The sequence below is a fragment of the Ranitomeya variabilis genome, chromosome 2, assembly GCF_051348905.1.
Source record: "Ranitomeya variabilis isolate aRanVar5 chromosome 2, aRanVar5.hap1, whole genome shotgun sequence".
NCBI classification, from domain to species: Eukaryota; Metazoa; Chordata; class Amphibia; order Anura; family Dendrobatidae; genus Ranitomeya; species Ranitomeya variabilis.
In genome coordinates this window covers 644,537,946-644,554,823 of record NC_135233.1, presented here as the reverse complement: position 1 = coordinate 644,554,823, position 16,878 = coordinate 644,537,946, and positions in this window count along the sequence as shown.

Below are 16,878 nucleotides of genomic sequence, written 5' to 3'. Positions count from 1 at the left end.
ACACGTCTGGCTACCCGAAATGTCGATGATCTAACCTTCATTAAAATGAACCAATCATGGATTTCAAATTATTTTGCCCCACCTTCCCCTGCTGACACGTAGCTTGCCTGAAAAATGTCTTGCTTTTGGCCTCTTCTTACTGACTGCTCCAATTCCTCCATTTGCAGCTGCTGAATGTCCACCATAGGCCATTTTTATACCTCCCTAAATGGGCTGACTCCCCCCACAGGGCCGTGGTCACCACCTGGCGCAAGCACCCGTGCGAGTGCCGTTTGCCTGGACAGGTGGGTGTGCCCACTCTTGGGCGACGGCACTGGCACAGGGTCCCTCATAGTACAATGAAGTGTCTCTGACGGTGGTGGTGCACAACCAATGTGAGACACACCGTCGTAATATGAGGGGCCCTGTGCCAGTACCGCCGCCCACGAGAGTGTTCCCCCCCAGCTCGAACAGTGCTCTACCACTTGCAATACTTACCTCTCCCTGCTCCACCACTGTGTAGTCTGTGCTGTTAAATCCTTCAATGGCACTGCCAATACAAATTTGTTGAAATGATAGATGATAGTAAAAATATACAGGGGCCCTGGCCTCCATTTATACCAGTTAATACTTTGCGCCTACTACCACTGTCTGCTACTCAGCAGAGGAGCCCACCCCTGTACCTAGCTATGCCACCTGTTTATTTATGAAAAAAATGTTGGCAGACATTTAGCCTACTTACTTATTTTGGCCTACTCACTGTGTCAGCCTCTCCTTACAGTTGTCCTCCGCTGAACAAAGCAATGCCGCCTGCTTAGTCCTGTTACCAAATTTGAACTGCATTTAGCCTACTTACTTATTTGGGCCTACTCACTGTGTCAGCCTCTCCTTACAGTTGTCCTCCGCTGAACAAAGCAATGCCGCCTGGTTAGTCCTGTTACCAATTTTGAACTGCATTTAGCCTACTTACTTATTTGGGCCTACTCACTGTGTCAGCCTCTCCTTACAGTTGTCCTCCGCTGAACAAAGCGATGCCGCCTGGTTAGTCCTGTGACCAATTTTGAACTGCATTTAGCCTACTTACTTATTTGGGCCTACTCACTGTGTCAGCCTCTCCTTACAGTTGTCCTCCGCTAAACAAAGCAATGCCGCCTGGTTAGTCCTGTTACCAATTTTGAACTGCATTTAGCCTACTTACTTATTTGGGCCTACTCAGGCCGGCCTCACGCTAGCGAGTATTACGGACGTATGAGAGGTGCAGAAAATACGGGTTGCGTACGGTACAATGATTCTCTATGGCCCAGCTCCTATCTGCCGTATTTTACTGATCCATATTATACGGTCTTGTACGGCCGTAGAAAATCGCAGCATGCTGCGTTTGTCACCGTATTGCGCAAAACAATCGCCAATGAAAGTCTATGGGGGCGAGAAAATTACGAATTACACACAGATCATGCGTGTGACTTGCGAGAAATACGCAGGGGTGTTCTCTAGAAAAGCCGGCAATTCATTGCGGTGTACAGTAAAAATCACACTGACAGAATAGAATAGAATAGGTAGAATAAATGTGTACACATAGAATAGGTATATATATATATATATATATATATATATATATATATATATATATATATACACTCACTGGCCACTTTATTAGGTACACCTGTCCAACTTCTTGTTAACAATTTCTAATCAGCCAATCACATGGCGGCAACTCAGTGCATTTAGGCATGTAGACATGGTCAAGACAATCTCCTGCAGTTCAAACCGAGCATCAGTATGGGGAAGAAAGGTGATTTGAGTGCCTTTGAACGTGGCATGATTGTTGGTGCCAGAAGGGCTGGTCTGAGTATTTCAGAAACTGCTGATCTACTGGGATTTTCACGCACAACCATCTCTAGGGTTTACAGAGAATGGTCCGAAAAAGAAAAAAAATCCAGTGAGCGGCAGTTCTGTGGGCGGAAATGCCTTGTTGATGCCAGAGGTCAGAGGAGAATGGGCAGACTGGTTCGAGCTGATAGAAAGGCAACAGTGACTCAAATCGCCACCCGTTACAACCAAGGTAGGCCTAAGAGCATCTCTGAACGCACAGTGCGTCGAACTTTGAGGCAGATGGGCTACAGCAGCAGAAGACCACACCGGGTACCACTCCTTTCAGCTAAGAACAGGAAACTGAGGCTACAATTTGTACAAGCTCATCGAAATTGGACAGTAGAAGATTGGAAAAACGTTGCTTGGTCTGATGAGTCTCGATTTCTGCTGCGACATTCGGATGGTAGGGTCAGAATTTGGCGTAAACAACATGAAATCTTTGGGATGTGGTGGAACGGGAGATTCGCATCAGGGATGTGCAGCCGACAAATCTGCGGCAACTGTGTGATGCCATCATGTCAATATGGACCAAAATCTCTGAGGAATGCTTCCAGCACCTTGTTGAATCTATGCCACGAAGAATTGAGGCAGTTCTGAAGGCAAAAGGGGGTCCAACCCGTTACTAGCATGGTGTACCTAATAAAGTGGCCGGTGAGTGTATATATATACAGTATATATGTCAGTGAGACACATATATATATATATATATATATATATATATATATATATATATATATATATATATATATATATATATATATATATATATATATATATATTTACTTCAGCGCTAGATAGCATAAAAGCCGGTAATTCAATTGCCGGCTTTTGCTATCTCCTTCCCAAACCCGACATGATATGAGACATGGTTTACATACAGTAAACCATCTCATATCCCTTCTTTTATTACATATTCCTCATTAGTAATGTTCCAAGTGTCTGTGTGTAAAATTTGGTGTGTCTAGCTATTAAATTAAAGGGTTAAATCACCGAAAAAATTGGAGTGGGCTCCCGCGCAACTTTTTCCGCCAGAGTAGTAAAGCCAGTGACGGAGGGCAGATATTAATAGCCTAGAGAGGGTCCATGGTTATTGGCCCCCCCTGGCTAAAAACATCTGCCCCCAGCCACCCCAGAAAAGACATATCTGGAAGATGCGCCTATTCTGGCACTTGGCCTCTCTCTTCCCACTCCCGTGTAGGGGCGGGATATGGGGTAATCCAATAGTACGAAATGGTAAATAAAACACACACACACATTATTTAAAAGTGTGAAAACACTAATGTGTCTACCTGAGTCAGTGTGTGTGTGTGTGTTTTATTAACCATTTCGTACTATTGGATTAATAATGGATAGGTGTCTTAATTGACGCCTCTCCATTATTAATCTGGCTCAATGTCACCTTACAATAGCAAGGTGACATTAACCCTTCATTACCCCATATCCCACCGCTACACTGGAGTGGGAAGAGAGAGGCCAAGTGCCAGAATAGGCGCATCTTCCAGATATGCCTTTTCTGGGGTGGCTGGGGGCAGATGTTTTTAGCCAGGGGGGGCCAATAACCATGGACCCTCTCTAGGCTATTAATATCTGCCCTCAGTCACTGGCTTTACCACTCTGGCGGAGAAAATTGCGCGGGAGCCCACGCCAATTTTTTCCGCGATTTAACCCTTTATTTTAGCAGCTACAGCGCCCAAATTTTGCACATACACACTACTAACGTTAGTAGTGTGGAATATGCAAAAAAAAGGGATATGAGATGGTTTACTGTATGTAAACTATGTCTCATATCATGTCGGGTTTGGGAAGGAGATAGCAAAAGCCGGCAATTGAATTACCGGCTTTTATGATAGCTAGCGCCGTCTGAAATATAAATATATATGTGCCTCAATGATATATATATATATATATATATATATATATATATATATATAGATACTGTATATATGTTTTAACGAACATTTGAGCCCATAAATCCATTAGATATCGGTTTTGCAAGCCTGCGAGAAAATATCGCAGTACGGATGCCATACGGATCACATACGGAGGATGACATGCGCAAAATACGCTGCCACACCCTGCCTACGGATGACATATGGACCACTATTTTGGGAACATTTCTGCGTATTACGGCCGTAAAAAACGGACCGTATTTTCATACGCTGAGTGTGACGCCGGCCTTAGAATCGGGCCACCATCTAGTAGTAAATAAACACCCAAAAAACTATTGTGGAATTGCACTTTTTTGCAATTTCTCTGCACTTGGGAGTTTTTTTTTCCAGCTTTCCAGTATAGTATATGGTCAAATCAATGGTGTAATTCATAAGTACAACTCGTCCCACAAAAAACAAACCCTCATATGGCTTTATTGACATAGAAATAAAAAATGATGGCTCTGGAAAGTAGGGGAGCAATAAACAAAAGCGCAAAAACGGAAATTTGTAAGTTCGTGAAGATTCTGGCTCATGGTTATTGGTCCTTTCCTAGCATAAAAATTCCATCTCTCAGCCGCCCCGGAAGTAGCCCATCACATTAGATGCACCAATTCTGGCGCTTTACTTTTGCTCTTCCCGATTGCCATGGTGAATTGGCAATCGGGGTAATAGGGATTGGGGTTGCTGTCATCTGTGATTTGTCAGTAACGATAATGCTCATCAGAATTGCTGCACTGTGTGAGACTCGGCCACTCTGATGAACCTTCTGATGTTACCTCTGTTCAGAGCCATCAGTTCTTGAGGAGTGCAGCATGAGCCGGGAGTGGCTGCTGCTAAAAGCCTATGAAAACTAAGGCTGCCGTCACACTAGCAGTATTTGGTCAGTATTTTACATCAGTATTTATAAGGCTACTTTCACACTAGAGTCGGTACAGGGCCGTCGCGCTGCGTCGTCCCGACATACCGACGCATAATGTGCAAGCGCCGCACAACGGGGGCAGCGGATGCAGTTTTTCAACGCATCCGCTGCCCCATTGTGAGTTGTGGGGAGGTGGGGGCGGAGTTCCGGCCGCACATGCGCGGTCGAAAATAGCAGACCGTCGGCACAAAAAAAGTTACATGTAGCGTTTTTTTGTTCCGACGGTCCGCCAAAGCATGACGCATCCGTCACACGACGGATGCGACGTGTTGGCAATCCGTCGCAATGCGTCGCTAATGCAAGTCACTGGAGAAAAAATGCATCCTGTAAGCACTTTTGCAGGATGCGTTTTTTCTCCAAAACGACGCATTGCGACGGAGGCCAAACGACGCTAGTGTGAAAGTAGCCTAAGCCAAAACCAGGAGTGGGTGATAAATGCGGAAGTGGTGCATACGTTTCTATTAGGGTATGTGCACACGTAGGAAAAGAGGTGCAGAATTTTCTGCACAAAATCCACATCTCCTAGCAGAATCCGCAGCCGCGGATTTGCCGAGGTTTTTATGCGGATTTTGTGCAGTTTTTATGCGGAATTGATGCAAATTTTGTGGGGATTTTCAGCGGTTTTGGGCCTTTTAACATGGAGGAGTGCAGAACCGCTGCAGATCCGCACAAAAGAAGTGACATGCACTTCTTTGAAATCCGCAGCAATTCCGCACTGATTTTTCTGCACCATCTGCACAGCTTTTTTTTTTTTATTTTTTTTTACATAGACTAACATTATACTGTACATCACAGTGCGGATCTACAGCGTTTCTGCGCGGTAAAATCCGCTGCGGATCCGCAGCAAATCCGCATCGTGTGCACATAGCCTTATACTTTTCCTCTAATTGTTCCACTCCTGGTTTTGGCTTACAAATACTGATGTAAAATACTGACCAAATACTGCTAGTGTGACGGCAGCCTCAGTAAGAGTCTCTATAGGCTTTTGACAACGGAATTGGGAAGTGTTGAGGGAAGCGCTGGACTACATTGGACCTGTTGGGACTCTTATTTTCTAATAAATTGGTGAATGAGGGACAGTGTCTTGTTTTTCTTCTCTCTTTTTATGTTTTTCAGGTATCTATTTGTGGACTACGTTGGACCTGCATAGATTTTTACATTTTCAATAAATTCAAGAACCAGTGAAAGTGTGGGGGAGTGTGTATTTGTGTGTGGGTGTGTGTTTCCACTATGCATTAAAAGACGCTCGTGGCTCCCTGCATAAAAGGACATGCGGCGCGTCTTTCCAGACTGCAGCATGTCTATTTATGTTGCGGAGACGCTCAGTCTCCGCAGCATAAATTTCCCATAGACTATCATTAGGTGCGGTAAAACCATGTCATCTTTATAGTCACATGCGTAGTAAGTGCGGAAACACAGCTTACTACGCATGTGTACTAATTTAAATAATGTCTTACCTTGTTTCCACCGGAAGTTCGTGTACGCTGCAGCTCTTGAGATGAGATCAGCTGACCGCGAGGGTTATATCCGGTCAGTAGCAAAGTTCTCAAGGTCAGCTGATCAGCTGATCGTGAGAACTGCACTGCAGGTGACCGCCGGAGACCGAGTTATCTCCAGTGGTCATCTACAAGCTCTGCTGTGTCTGGATGTCAGGCTGGATGGTGGCATATTGCCACTGTTCAGCCAAAAGCATCCAGATGTAGCAGAGCTGGACTCGTTGTGGGACACTCAGTAATTGGACTACATCGGACAGGGAGTATTTGTGTTGGTTTATTATTTTATTCTTTTGCAGGAGATCGAGGGCATCGGGGATTAGGCGATGTAGTAAGTATGGTTAATTAAGATTATTAAACGACTTTATTCTTGACCATATAACTATAAGATTAGTAATGGATAGGTGTCTTATAGACGACTCTCCATTACTGATCCGTGGGCTTGATTTCACCGGACAATACAAAGATGACATCAACCCCAAAAATATTACTCCACTTGCTACCGCTACAGGGGAAAAGCTGTGTTAAGTGCACAATTGGCGCATCTTTGGATGCGCCAATTAAGGGTCAGCTGTGGGCTGCTATTTTTAGGCTGGTGAGGTCCAAAATCCATGGGCCTCGCCAGCCTGAGAATGCCAGGCTGCAGCTGTCTGCTTTTTCCTTGGCTGGTTAACAAAAATAGGGAGATCCCATGCTGTTTTTTTTGGAGGAGATCCCACTATTTTTGCTAACCATCCAAGGTAAGCAGACTGCTGCGGCCTGGTATTACCAGGCTGGTAAGGTTCATGGATATTGGATCCTTACCAGCCTGAAATACCAGCCCCAGTACATTATGTTCCAAATTATTATGCAAATTGGATTTAAGTGTCATAAAGATTTAATTGTTTTGTTTTTCAAATAAACTCGTGGATGGTATTGTGTCTCAGGGCTCAATGGATCACTGAAATCAATTTTAAACACATGTGATAATTAGTTTTCCAGGTGATTCTAATTAAAGGAAAACTACTTAAAAATGATGTTCCACATTATTAAGCAGGCCACAGTTTTCAAGTAACATGAGAAAGAAAAAGGATCTCTCTGCTGCCGAAAAGCATCAAATAGTGCAATGCCTTGGTGAAGGGATGAAAACATAAGAAATTTCCCGAAAACTTAAGCGATCATCATACTGTAAGAGATTTGTGGCTGAATCTGAGCACAGACATGTTCGTGCTGATAAAGACATAATGAGGAAGGTTTCTGCCAGGCAAGTTCATCGGATTTAGACAGCAGCTGCTAAAAAGCCATTACAAACCAGCAAACAGATATTTGAAGCTGCTGGTGCCTCTGGAGTCCCTCGAACCTCAAGGTGTAGGATCCTTCAAAGGCTTGCTTTGGTTCATAAACCTACTATTCGGCCACCCATAAACAGTGTTCACAAGCAGAAACGGTTGCAGTGGACCCAGACATACATGAGGACTAATTTTCAAACAGTCTTGTTAACTGAAGAGTGTCGAGCAACCCTGAATGGTCCAAATGGATGGAGTAGTGGATGGTTGGTGGATGGCCACCATGTCCCAACAAGGCTGCAACATCAGCAAGGAGGTGGAGGAGTCATGTTTTGGGCCGGAATCATGGAGAAACAGCTGGTAGGGCCCTTTAAGGTTCCTGAAGGTGTGAAAATGACCTCTGCAAAGTATATAGAGTTTCTGACTGACAACTTTCTTCCATGGTATAAAAAGCAGAAACGTGCCTTCAGGAGCAAAATCATCATCTTCATGCATGACAATGCACCATCTCATGCTGCAAAAATACCTCTGAGTCATTGGCTGCTATGGGCATAAAACCCTGACCTCAACCCTATAGAGAACCTCTGGAGTATTATCAAGCAAAAGGTCTATGAGGGTGGGAGGCAGTTCACATCAAGACAGCATCTCTGGGAGGCTATTCTGACTTCATGCAAAGAAATACAAGCAGAAACTCTCCAAAAACTCACAAGTTCAATGGATGCAAGAATTGTGAAGGTGATATCAAAGAAGGATTCCTATGTTAACATGTAACTTGGCCTGTTAGGATGTTTTGGAGTTAAATAGCTTTTTTGTTCAGTGAATGTGACCTCCTAATGCTGCAAATTCAACAAATGAGCATTTTCATTTCTATAAAACATATCAAATGTTTAGAAATTCTACTGTGCCTAATAATTTGGAACAGTGCATTTTAAGTTTTTATTCATTTTGGAGATTACACTGTTATCATTGGGAGGTTTCTTCAATAAAATTTGATGTATACTCTAACGGGTGATTACTTTTATTAGACTGACTGTCATTTGCACCAACCATTTAGGAAAATCCGATAAAAATGTCATTTGCATAATAATTTGGAACATAGTGTAGTCTGCTTTACTCTGGCTGGTTAACAAATATGGGGGAACCCCACACAATTTTTTTTTTAATTATTTCTTAAAAATGAGGGGACCTCTTTCTGCACTTTCCTCCACTTCGTGTGTCATGTACGTCCGGCTGTGTCACCAGATTCACCGTTCTGTAAATTAGTACACATGCGTAGTAAGCTGCGTTACCGCACTTAATACACATGTGGCTAGGAAGATAATGTGGTTTTACCACATCTAATGAAAGTGTATAGGTAATTTACGCAGCGGAAACAGAACATTTCGAATACATAAATTGACATGCTGCGGTCTGGAAAGACGCACCACATGTCCATCTCTGCCGGCATCGGTGCACGCATAGTGAACATGAGATTTCTTGAAATCCCATCCACTATGCTGTAACAGCAGGACACTGCAGGTTGGATATTGCGGATGTATGCAGCGTCCAACCTGCAGCATTTACAGACTATGGGAACATATCCCAATATAACTGCAAACAGGAAATCCCTTTTTTTTCCTTCCCAGAAGACAACTTTCAATTAGCTTTATTTCAAGTGACAAAAAAAAAGCATGCAAAATGAAAAAACGCATGGAAAACAAAAAACGCAGGTGACCTGCCAGTGACCTCAGATGCAGATTTGGTGCAGATTTTACCTGCGTCAAATCATGAGCAAATACTGAGTCATTCCTGACCGTGGAAACATACCTTTACTGGGTTAGTAATGAGGGTGTCAGATAGACACCTCTATTAGTGATGAGCGAATATACTCATTACTCGAGATTTCTCGAGCACGCTCGGGTGTCCTCCGAGTATTTTTTTAGTGCTCGGAGTTTTAGTTTTTTTTGCCGCAGCTGAATGATTTACATCGGTTAGCCAGCATAAGTACATGTGGGGATTCCCTAGCAACCAGGCAACCCCCACATGTACTTATGCTGGCTAACAGATGTAAATCATTCAGCTGCGGCAATAAAAACTAAAACTCCGAGCACTAAAAAATACTCGGGGGACCCCCGAGCATGCTCGAGAAATCTCGAGTAACGAGTATATTCGCTCATCACTACTCTCTATTACTAACACCACGTCTTGATGCCAGCTTTGATTTAACAAATGCACCCAATGATCACGATTTCCAATGCACCAGGGCAATCATGAAGAGCAAAGGCAAAACACCAGAACTGGCACATGTAATGTGAAGGGACACTTGGCGAGTCTGCGGCCTGGTATTTTTAGGCTGGGAAGGGCCCAATAACCACGGACCTTCCTAGCCTGATAATATGAGCTTACAGCTGTCTGGTTTGCAAGATTTATTGCTGATAAGTTGATAATATTATTAAGTTGATTACAAAAAAGTGGGGTGGACCAACACATAGTATTTTTTTATTTATTAAGTTACGCAAGACAAAACACCCTTTACTGTCACATGAAAGGCACTAAAGGGTGCAAGTTTAGTACATGAAGGGGGGCTTGTAAAATTACATATCTGCAGGATATTTATATATTATATCAATCTATTCTCAAGGTTCTGGCTGTGAACTTTCTGTGCTTGGCTGATGAAATTTTGTGTTTTTTAGAATTGTCGGCGTAAATATTGGACGTCATAAGGCTGGTTTGTGTGCCATCCATTTTTTTTTCTCGCACCCATCAACTTGCATTGGAGAGCCTTGTCCAATATACGCGGCCATTCACAGCATGCTGGGATTTTTTCTTCAGCCTGATTCCAGCTGAGGAAAAACTTGCAGATCTGCTCTGCTTTGATTTTTTCTTGCATTTCACCTGTCCAATTTATACGCTAATGTGAGCGAACCCTAAACCTGGGATTCAGATAGCTATCCACACCTGATGTGTTCTGTACATGCATTTCATCAACTCGGGAAAAAAAAAAAAAAAACTTTAAGATGCAAACGCTCGTTCCTGATTACCAGCATGTCTAAATAGACTCATGGTTCAGTGGGTTTTAGGCTGACAAGCTTCCTCTCCCTCCATATGAATGCAGTTAAATGTCAAATAATTCCCAAATTTTTGCCTGTCTAAATTAGCCCCAAGGATTTGCCATCACTAAAGTTGTCAGTCTATGAAATTTCCTGTATCAATTATCTTCAGAATAGGTTAAAAATGTGTAATTCCTGGGCATCTGAAAGCTGGGAACCCCCACCATAAAGATAAAATGATATAGATTGAATGATAAAGGTGAGCAAGTGCATAGAAAGCAAATAGTGACTAAACTATTAAGGCAAGTTGATTGGAGCATGGCCTATATCAGACTTGGGCAAACTGCGGCCTGTGGGCAACATCTGGCCCCTTGGTTGCTCCAGTCTGGCCCGTGGACAGAGACAGCCAAAAAGCTGAAACAGTGTCCCATGGGCTCCAACATGCCCTCGCCCGTTGCCACCGCTATCCGCATCCTCGAGATCCAGACAGTGGTGAATACATTGGTGGAATACACGGGCACCGGCTCAATCTTCCACCAATTGTGTGAGACATTAGTAATGATGACGTAATTTCATTGCATTAGCTGTGCACTGCGGAGAGTCAGTGCACCGGAAAGAGCAGTGGCAGAGCGCTGGTAGAACAGGAGTGAGGTATTTTTTTTTTCATGTGTATGGTATGTTTACATGGATATAGGAAGCTATGTAGGGCTCATGCTGTATTTAGGGAGGCTGTGAGGATACATACCGTACATAGAGAGGCTATGTGGGGGCTCTTATGGTATATAAGGTGCGAGGGGTGTGGACTCTTATGGTTTATAGGAGAGCTGTGTTTGGGCTCATATGGTATATAGGGCATGTCCCTGCGTACCCAATGTTAAAGTTAAGGAAGCAGGACACAGGTGGCAGTAGGCGGAGTCGGGCAGAGCTTCACGGAGGAAGCAATGAGGAAGTAGGCTGCCATCCGCAGCACACAGCAACGCTAGTGTGAAACCAGCCTAAAAAAGGTGAAAGGAGGTGGCCAGACTGATGCCTTGAAGATTTGATCAATTTAAGCATTCGCTCTTTCTGTCTAAGAGACAGCTATGGCCCTTGTAGAGAGCGCACTGAGGGGGATCCTGGTCAGAGGAAGTATAGGCCAAGGTTATTGCCATCCTAACTAGTGATGAGCGAGTGTACTCGTTGCTCGGGTGACCTCTGAGTATTTATGACTGCTCGGAGATTTAGTTTTCATCACGGCAGCTGAATGATTTACAGCTACTAGCCTGCTTGATTACATATGGGGATTCCCTAGCAACCAGGCAACCCCCACATGTACTCAGCCTGGCAAGTAGCTGTAAATTATTCAGCTGCTGCGATGAAAACTAAATCTCCAAGCAGTCATAAATACTCGGAGGTCACCCGAGTGTGCTTGGGAAAACCAGAGCAACGAGTACACTCGCTCATCACTAATCCTAACCCATCTAGCGATCATGGATTTAGTAGCCTTTTTATCCTTATTTGGCCCCTGCATGCATCCTGCGTACCTATCTTTAACATTGGGTACGCAGGACATGCAGCTGTATGCGGATGTATGCGGATGCGTCATTTTGATGCGTCAGCGGGCACGTCAAAACAACGCATCCGCGTCAAAATGCGTCTGCATACATCCGCATGTCCTGCATACCCAATGTTAAAGATAGGTACGCAGGACACGTGCAGAAGTATGCGGAAGTAGGCGGGGCTTAACGGAGGACGTGCAAAGCTCCCAAACGCTAATGTGAACTTAGCTTTACTCCAGAGACTTGTTACCTTAAGGTATCTCAGGATACATCTTCTGACATCCAGCAAGTGAAAAGCTATTTCCCCTTGGGTTTTTGGTTTATCACGAAATGAAGGAAGAACTATTTCCTGACTTCTGTGAAACCTAGAACTTACTTTTGAGAGGAATGCTTGTTTTGGCTTCAATATTACCCTATCTTCCAAGATGTTTCTAAAAAGGGGGTTGAAATAGCCTGTAATTTGCTCACTCGCCTGGCTGAGGTTAGTGCTACCAAGAAGTAATGTTTTTAATGTAAGCATCCTAATAGTAGTAGCTGACATACTGTAGCTTTGAGAGGAGCTTTTGTAAAAACATTCAAATCTAAATTTAGGTCCCAGTGGTCTACCAGAGGACCGGCTACTGATATTGGTGAAAAAGATGCTTTAATAAACCTATGTACCCATTGGGGATCATTAGCACTCTTGGGTTCAAATAATGCTCCCAAGGCTGATACTTAAACTTTTAAAGAGCTATTGGAGAGCCCCATTCCAGCCCTTTCTGATAGAATTCTAGTATTTCCGAAATGGGAACTAGCCGATTTTGGGTGGTACTAACCTGACCGGAAAATTCTATAAATTTATTCCATATTTTGTGTATTTAATGGAGTTAACTTTCTTTGTACTTAGCAGGAGAGTGGAAACTAAATTTTGTGAGAACCTCATGGCTGATGATCCCCTTTCAATTTCCAGGTCATCAGGTATAAGCTGGGAACCGGAGGGTGGATCACTGGACCCTTGGAAAGGAGGTCTGGATCATCAGGTAGAATCCAGGGGTCCGAGACGGACATGATCCTTAGCCAAGTAAACCAGACCCCTTTCAGCCAGAACGGGCAATTATTATCCCGGTTTTGTCTTTGGGTATTTTTTCAATACCATTAGAATTCGGGGAAAGGGAGAAAAGGCATAGACCAGCTGAAAATCCCATTTCTGTATATGTGCATCTACCCCATTTGACAACTCTCTCCAGCTTAGAGAAAAAAAAAGTTTCTACCTGGTGATTTTTTGGGGTAGTAAATAAATCTACTTCCGAAAGACCCTGTGCCAAACAAATTTTGGAGAAATTTCTCAAGTTTAGGGCCCTTTCCCCTTGATTCAGCAAATGGAAACTCAGGTAGTTGCCAATTATGTTTTTTCCTTAAGGGGATAGGGATATGGTCAGCCCGATAGGGATAAAAACTTTTGCTCTGCTATGCAAAAAAATTAATTCTACCTCTGACAATGGATCTGACCTGGTTCCCCCTTAGTGATTTAAAATCGGCCACTGCTGTCTGATAGAATGTGGTAATTCTATCCTGTACTCCATTCTAAGATTTCCTGAAATTAAAGCCCCTTTAGGTGGGCACCTCAACCTACTGGGCTTGCATCAGTGGTAATTACTACTGCTTCATGAACGATACATGGAACCCTTTTAAAGAGGATTTCAATGTCCATCCAATATCTTAGTAAGTTTTGAACCCTCGTAGATGGTCAAAATTTATAATCCAGCTGATCTCCTCTCTTGGCCTGTATTGCCAGGATCTGTGGAACTGAGCCCACTAAAATTGTGGCAATTAGGGATCTTAACAAGGACATGGTATCTCTTATGGAGAGGACTTGTTTTTTCTGAACTTTTAGGATCTTTAGTCTAATCTTTTGAATTTTCTCTGATGGGAGAAAACATCGCTGGTGAATAGCGTCCTAGCTGATGCTCTAAAAACCTGAACCTGACATGGCTCCAGTTTTGACTTTTCTGTTAACTATTCACCCTAATCTTGTCAGGATGGAAAAAACTTGTTTGACAGCTACTGAACAGGCTTATTCTAAAGGCTGAGTCACACATAACGATATCGTTAACGATATCGTTGCAACGTCACGCTTTTGGTGACGTAGCAACGATCCCGCTAATGATCTCGTTATGTGTGACAGCGACCAACGATCAGGCCCCTGCTGGGAGATTGTTGGTCGTTGGGGAATGATCAGGACCATTTTTTGGTCGCTGATCACCCGCTGTCATGGCTGGATCGGCGTGTGTGACGCCGATCCAGCGATGTGTTCACTTGTAACCAGGGTAAATATCGGGTTACTAAGCGCAGGGCCGCGCTTAGTAACCCGATATTTACCCTGGTTACCATTGTAAAAGTTAAAAAAACCCAGTACATACTCACATTCTGATGTCTGTCACGTCCCCCGGCGTCCACAGGGTTAAAACTGCTTTCGGGAGGAGCGCTGCGAACGCGCTGCTGCCGAGAGCTTCCCTGCACTGACTGTGTCAGCGCCGGCCATAAAGCAGAGCACAGCGGTGACGTCACCGCTGTTACTGCCGGCGCTGACACATTCAGTGCAGGGAAGCTCTCGGCAGCAGCGCGTGCTTTAGCAGCGCTCTTGCCGAAAGCAGTTTTAACCCTGTGGACCCTGGGGGACGTGACAGACATCAGAATGTGAGTATGTAGTGTTTTTTTTTTTACTTTTACAATGGTAACCAGGTAAATATCGGGTTACTAAGCGCGGCCCTGCACTTAGTAACCCGATGTTTACCCTGGTTACCCGGGTGCTGCAGGGGGACTTCGGCATCGTTGAAGAGTTTCAACGATGCCGAAGTAGTTCCCCTGATCGTTGGTCACTGGAGAGAGCTGTCTGACAGCTCCCCAGCGACCACACGACTTACCAACGATCACGGCCAGGTCGTATTGCTGGTCGTGATCGTTGGTAAGTCGTTTAGTGTAACGGTATCTTAAGTCTCCTACAACTATAAAGTCAACTAGATATGGCACTATTAAGATGTCTCTTTTTCTTATAGTAGATGTCATCTTCACCACTATCTTGGTAAAGATTCTTGGTGCTTAGAGACACTTACCTGATCTGATCTGGGGTATCACGGCTTTACATGTTGGCAAGGACCCGCTAGAAATAGGCTTGCCATTTATTTGCCTAGATACAATAATGTTGGTTCTGTGGAAACTATGTCCTTCCTCGATAAAACTGCACTATAGCACTTGTTTTCCTGTTGGGACTATGTGGGGCATCTGCAGTTTTATTAGAGGCACTGATTTCAGTGCTTTCCTGCCTCTTGTGGGTTAAATTCTATCTGGTATGAGTCAAGTATATATTTATGATTCTATGATATACAGTGGGGCAAAAAAGTATTTAGTCAGTCAGCAATAGTGCAAGTTCCACCACTTAAAAAGATGAGAGGCGTCTGTAATTTACATCATAGGTAGACCTCAACTATGGGAGACAAACTGAGAAAAAAAAATCCAGGAAATCACATTGTCTGTTTTTTTATCATTTTATTTCCATTTTATGGTGGAAAATAAGTATTTGGTCAGAAACAAAATTTCATCTCAATACTTTGTAATCTATCCTTTGTTGGCAATGACATAGGTCAAACGTTTTCTGTAAGTCTTCACAAGGTTGCCACACACTGTTGTTGGTATGTTGGCCCATTCCTCCATGCAGATCTCCTCTAGAGCAGTGATGTTTTTGGCTTTTCGCTTGGCAACACGGACTTTCAACTCCCTCCAAAGGTTTTCTATAGGGTTGAGATCTGGAGACTGGCTAGGCCACTCCAGGACCTTGAAATGCTTCTTACGAAGCCACTCCTTCATTGCCCTGGCGGTGTGCTTTGGATCATTGTCATGTTGAAAGACCCAGCCACGTTTCATCTTCAATGCCCTTGCTGATGGAAGGAGGTTTGCACTCAAAATCTCACGAAACATGGCCCCATTCATTCTTTCATGTACCTGGATCAGTCATCCTGGCCCCTTTGCAGAGAAACAGCCCCAAAGCATGATGTTTCCACCACCATGCTTTACAGTAGGTATGGTGTTTGATGGATGCAACTCAGTATTCTTTTTCCTCCAAACACAACAAGTTGTGTTTCTACCAAACAGTTCCAGTTTGGTTTCATCAGACCATAGGACATTCTCCCAAAACTCCTCTGGATCATCCAAATGCTCTCTAGCAAACTTCAGACTGGCCCGGACATGTACTGGCTTAAGCAGTGGGACACGTCTGGCACTGCAGGATCTGAGTCCATGGTGGCGTAGTGTGTTACTTATGGTAGGCCTTGTTACATTGGTCCCAGCTCTCTGCAGTTCATTCACTAGGTCCCCCCGCGTGGTTCTGGGATTTTTGCTCACCGTTCTTGTGATCATTCTGACCCCACGGGGTGGGATTTTGCGTGGAGCCCCAGATCGAGGGAGATTATCAGTGGTCTTGTATGTCTTCCATTTTCTAATTATTGCTCCCACTGTTGATTTCTTCACTCCAAGCTGGTTGGCTATTTCAGATTCAGTCTTCCCAGCCTGGTGCAGGGCTACAATTTTGTTTCTGGTGTCCTTTGACAGCTCTTTGGTCTTCACCATAGTGGAGTTTGGAGTCAGACTGTTTGAGGGTGTGCACAGGTGTCTTTTTATACTGATAACAAGTTTAAACAGGTGCCATTACTACAGGTAATGAGTGGAGGAAAGAGAAGACTCTTAAAGAAGAAGTTACAGGTCTGTGAGAGCCAGAAATCTTGATTGTTTGTTTCTGACCAAATAATTATTTTCCACCATAATATGCAAATAAAATGATAAAAAAACAGACAATGTGATTTTCTGGATTTTTTTTTCT